The following is a 6,000-nucleotide window of genomic DNA, read 5'->3' on the forward strand; positions in this document are numbered from 1 at the left end:
GCCAGAAACCTTAATCAAAATAGAAAATTCAAACCCTAACCGCAGCTCGATCACGATCCCTTTTCCTCCCAGCCTCTTCTCCTCTGTCGTGGTCTCGCCTCCACCTTTTCTTTCTCTCTCATTTTTCCTCCTCCTCATCATCGTTCTTCTTTCCGCAGAATTGTTGCGATGAAGAGAGCAATGTTTCGGTGTGGTGGGACTACGAGAACTGTTCCATCCCAGCTGGAGCTGACGTGGACCAGATTGCAGACAGGATCGTTACAGCCCTACGGTCCAGTGGCATCGAAGGGCCCGTGTCCATCAATGCCTTCTGTGACATAGTACACAAGATGTCGTACGCCACTCAGGATGCTCTAACCACCTCCGGAATTACCCTCGTTCATTTCCCGCATAGTGAGTAAAGGATGCCGGTGTCTATTAAAATGTAAAAGAAAGTTTTCCTTTTTGAAACTTCCCTTATGGTGAAAGTAATGTATATTTGGTTTTAGTGCACCTCCTAACCCTATCTAAAATTATCATCATTTAGAAATTTCTCGAGTCAGGTGCAGGTGCAAAGACGATGATATTTTTTGCTGAAACACCAATTTTGTTAGCTAAGTAGGTTTCAGAGAATTGTAACCAGATTGACATGAGCTTTCACCACATTGAATTACCATGCATCAAAGTCAAGTTTCCTTGGTGGTATAATGGATTTTCAATGATTTTTTCTAACTCATCAAGCTTTTAGGAAAATTTGATTGGTGTTGTGCCTAATAGTTTTTTGAGTTAAATTCCGTCACTACTACAGAATAAGTGATTATACACGGACATAAACAAGCGAGCTACACGGATTTCCCGCCGCGTAGGCTGTCACGGTTTAGAAATCCTTGTATATATACACACGGATATTTACCTCGTACAATTACCGAATAGCTACACGGATTATTACATACACAGCCGTTTACAAATACTTGACACTGGCGCTCTCCATAACCGAGCTTCACAGATTATTACATAAAAAACCGTGTACAATTAGATTTCTACACGGTTATTTATCTAAATATCCGTGTAGCTCTCTTATTTTTTAATTTTGTTTAATATTGAAATATCTTTCTACACGGATGTATAAATAAATATCCGTGTAGCTCTCTTATTTTTTAATATTTTTTTAATATATAATTTTATGTATTAATTTTCTTCTTTATTTTTTTAATGCGGAAACACCTTTCTACACGGATGTATAATTAAATATCCGTGTACCTCTCTTATTTTTTAATATTTTTTAATATTGAATGACCTTTCTACACGGATGTATAATTAAATATCCGTGTAGCTCTCTTATTTTTTAATATTTTTTTAATATATAATTTTATGTATTAATTTTCGTCTTTATTTTTTTAATGTGGAAACACCTTTCTACACGGATGTATAATTAAATATCCGTGTACCTCTCTTATTTTTTAATATTTTTTAATATTGAATGACCTTTCTACACGGATGTATAATTAAATATCCGTGTAGCTCTCTTATTTTTTAATATTTTTTTAATATATAATTTTATGTATTAATTTTCTTCTTTATTTTTTTCATGTGGAAACACCTTTCTACACGGATGTATAATTAAATATCAGTGTACCTCTCTTATTTTTTAATATTTTTTAATATTGAATGACCTTTCTACACGGATGTATAATTAAATATCAGTGTACCTCTCTTATTTTTTAATATTTTTTAATATTGAATGACCTTTCTACACGGATGTATAATTAAATATCCGTGTAGCTCTCTTATTTTTTAATATTTTTTAAATATATTATTTTATGTATTAATTTTCTTCTTTTTTTTTAATGTGGAAACACCTTTCTACACGGATGTATAATTAAATATCCGTGTAGCTCTCTTATTTTTTAATATTTTTTAAATATATTATTTTATGTATTAATTTTCTTCTTTATTTTTTTAATGTGGAAACACCTTTCTACATGGATGTATAATTAAAATCCGTGTACCCCTCTTATTTTTTAATATTTTTTTTTATATTGAATGATCTTTGTACACGGATGTATAATTAAATATCCGTGTAGCTCTCTTATTTTTTAATATTTTTTTAATATATAATTTTATGTATTAATTTTCTTCTTTATTTTTTTAATTTGGAAAAACCTTTGTACACAGATAAATTTTAAAATGTCCGTGTATAATTGAACTACTTTTTTTTAAAAAATTTTTGCTTTTTTTTGGCTAGCCTCCAGTTTTGCCAGCCATTTAAAATCAGATCAATTCCAGAACAGAGAATTTCCAAAATAAGAATACCAAAACCGATAAATTTTCGAAATTTCCAAATTATATAAAAAATTAATACAAAATTCATGTACACTGAATTATACAAAGATCATACAAATCCATATTCTGGTTTACAAAATTCTTTTATAAAAAAATCTGCCCACATACATCTAAAGTGATCTAACTGCTCCTTGGAGTAACTCTTTGAATCTGGTGAATACTACAAAAAATTCGAAACATGCAAGTTACAAAAATACGGCAACTACATCTCTGTTTTGCTTTATAGAAATAAATTATTGCAATTATAACAATGCAACTAATAAAACAAGTTTAGAGGAAATCAATATTAATTGTATGGACAAGTCAAGGCAAAACATATGAATTACATACCGGATATGCTGGCCATTTGAATTGTATGCTCTCAACAAAGTGAAACATAAAAATCATCGTGTAATAACCGCACTCCCAACCGCCAATCTGTTGCGGGCACTGATATTTACATTCAGCAGCCTATGTCAGAATGACAATAAATTTTTGAACCCAAAAATATGAAATTATAAAATTATAGTGTGCTCACCTCCTTCCAGAGCCCATTCATTTTATTTCTGCTCTTACCCGTGCTCTGCACTCCACCCTCTTTAAGATATTGCCGAAAAGCCCTTACAAAATTGAGTGACTGTAATTAGCAATTCCACAATTATAAAAAAAAAAATCAAACCAAGTGATATTTAGATAACTTACTTAATTATAACAGTCATGACTCTTTTAGACTGCTGAGTGGTGATGGATTTGTCGGGCCGCCTTGAATCCATGACATAAATCGTATTTTCAAGTGGCACAATCACCAACAAACACCAGTGGGAGCTGTGGGGGGAGAAGAATTGTAGTACTTTAGCATAAAATTAGTGACATATATATTTCAGCATGTAATGGTGACACAACTGTTTGCTATGGTTCATTGTGTAATTGTTTAACTGAAAATATAAACAATTAAGGGTTACAAGTAACCTACTTTTGGTGGTATGGCAGGAGAAGAAATTTCTTTTGATCCCCACGAGCATGATGCATCGCTTTACGCAAGTAGTCGACACAATCATCCTCATACCATTCCAACATGTTTCCATTAATTCTGCCGGGGTCCAAAAGTGCACACAAGTTCACCTTACCTTTCGATGCGGTCTCACGGCATTTCTGGACTAGGAACCTGAAAAATCATCATTTTACATTAGAGTATATATATTTGAGTGCTATACACATGATATAAATAATTGATTGGTCACTAACATGAGGAAAACGGTGATGACTCCCACATCGAGCCATTTATCGCTTGACGAGGCGCCCTGTAGAAAGTCGTTGAATTCTGTGAAAGGCAGCACGACCTCCCTGCCATCGTGTAGAAACATACCGGGGGGGACACTGAAGGTAACAGCTGTCATGTCCTTGGGTGCCTTGATCAAGTGGGCGTGGAGAGTCTGCAACTGACCAGGCAAACGGCTAACCTCTTCTGCTGTGAGCCCCGTACGGTCTAGTGGCGCATCCACTGGCGCATCTACTGGCGCATCCACTGGCGCATCTACTGGCGCATCCACTGGCGCATCAGGCACTTCTGGCGCAACAGACACCAAGTATAATTCCATGTCCCGTACCGGTGACAACGCTTCATCCTCATTGATTGTCTCACCTCTTCGTATCTGTATCAAATGTTGTATATGTCTTTTTCAAGTATTTGAAAAGAATGATTTGAATAAGATATCCCATTAATTTGGAGTTTACGTACATTGTCCAAAATAATTTGATTTTTCGGCCATTGGACTGTCGAATAGCGGGCATCATCAAGCACCACCATTTCATCGACAGGGACAGGAAGAGGTATTCTCACAGCCCAATCCTGCGTGATCTTCTCAATCGCTACGCGGAGATAGTTGGGCCTCAACTGATCACCGGGTGCAGGAGGATATACAGTGCCCTTAGCAATGGTCAGAGGAGTAGTACCGAAATACATGACGAGGTCGCATGCTGTGGCCTCCTGCAATAATTATCAGCAATTAGTTGTCTTTAGAATGAAATAATATTGTCTAGCGAATTAACCGCGAGAATCAACAATACCTTTCGATTATGAACAAGTAGTGGTTACCTTTAGATTGTCCAAGCCGCCTATCACTTCGGTCCCGGATGCCTGACTGCTTCGCCGAATTCCCGGAGAAACGGGAGGTCGGTCCTCGGATGGCTGCCTAATTTGGTGCATTTGGTTCACCATCCTTGATTCCAGCTCAGCCAGCTTCTGGTTGTACTCCATTGAAAGCTCCTCGCGTACCTCCTGGCGCACCTGCGCCAACCTTGATTCCATCTCGTCTTTGTTGACCTTGGCACGAGGTCTTCTCCGGGGTTTTGCTCCATTGAATTCCTCCTTCCAGCCCGTGTAGACCCCTCTGCCCCTAACTCGACCGGTGTGTTCTGGATTCGGGAGCGCCAAGGACAAGGAATCTTCTTGACTTGCGACAGTCCGGGCACCAGAATTGACCTCCTCCACCTCCAACTGTTAATTAAAAAATTGGTTATAACAAAACACTAAGTAATGTACACAGAGTTATGATTTTGTTTGAATGACACAGTTATAACAAAAGGCTCTTACCATTTTATGAGCAACGGGCTCCACGTCTTTTGGGAGTACTATCCGCCCCTCAAGGGTTACCTCAGATCTTCCCATGAGCCAATCTTGGCCCCTAGGATTTTTTATCTTAACCACGGGTGAGTCAGACTGTTGGTTTTTCAAAATAACTTTTGCCCATTCTTTCGACTTACCCTCGTAACCACCTGACCCTAATTTGTGCGGGTACTTGTTCATTTTGGCGATCTTCCTGCCCTTCTCACTTTTTTCCTTCGAACATCAAAGTAAATCCATTACTTAAGGAAGATGGGTACAGATTGAGAAAGAACAAAAACTAAGAGCATCTCCAATCCAGCAATTGAAATTAATTGCTAATTTGTGCGGTTATGAAATTAATTCCAACAATTGCTAAATAAGCAATAGCCGTACAACCCAGCAATTACAGAAACAATTGACGCATCAGCATAAGCAATCCATAAGCAATCACTGTTGGAGATGCTCTAATGAGTTACCTAAATTTACATACCTTGAATTCTTCTGTTTTCTTCAAAGCTTGGAACTGCTCCCACACCTCTTGTGTCAGCCAAGGATACACTGGCAACGGATCTTTCCCTTGATCCATGTAAAGTGTTTTCAACCTGCTCTTGAATTGCTTCCAAGCTTCATTCATTATCTTCAAAGACACTCCCTTTATCTTGTCTTTTGGGTCGTCCACGATGTTCCACTGGTCCTGATTGACAACGAAACTACTGCATGTAAGTTCATCTACTCCAAAAAAAAAATTAGAATTGTTAGGTACTTTACCTTCACAATGTTCCACCATTGGTCCTTGTCCTTCTTTTGATCAAACTGATCCCAGCGCTCGACCAGGATAGATGCATGTTTCTTCACCGTGGAGGCGCAAAAATTTGAGTACTTTGCCCGATTATCACCCGTCGCACAGCCGTTCTTGTGGAATTCGATTGGCAATATTTCCTTCTGCTCAGTGATCTTCTTGCACATTGTCGGACCTCTTTTCCTTTTTTCAGGCCGAGCCTGCGAGACCTCTTCTTCCATGACAGCTACATTCTCTCCTTCTACATTATCCATCACAGCTACATTCTCTACATTATCCTCACCTGAATGTGTCA

This window comes from Carex rostrata, chromosome 28, assembly GCF_964058835.1.
Source record: "Carex rostrata chromosome 28, lpCarRost1.2, whole genome shotgun sequence".
Classification (NCBI taxonomy): domain Eukaryota; kingdom Viridiplantae; phylum Streptophyta; class Magnoliopsida; order Poales; family Cyperaceae; genus Carex; species Carex rostrata.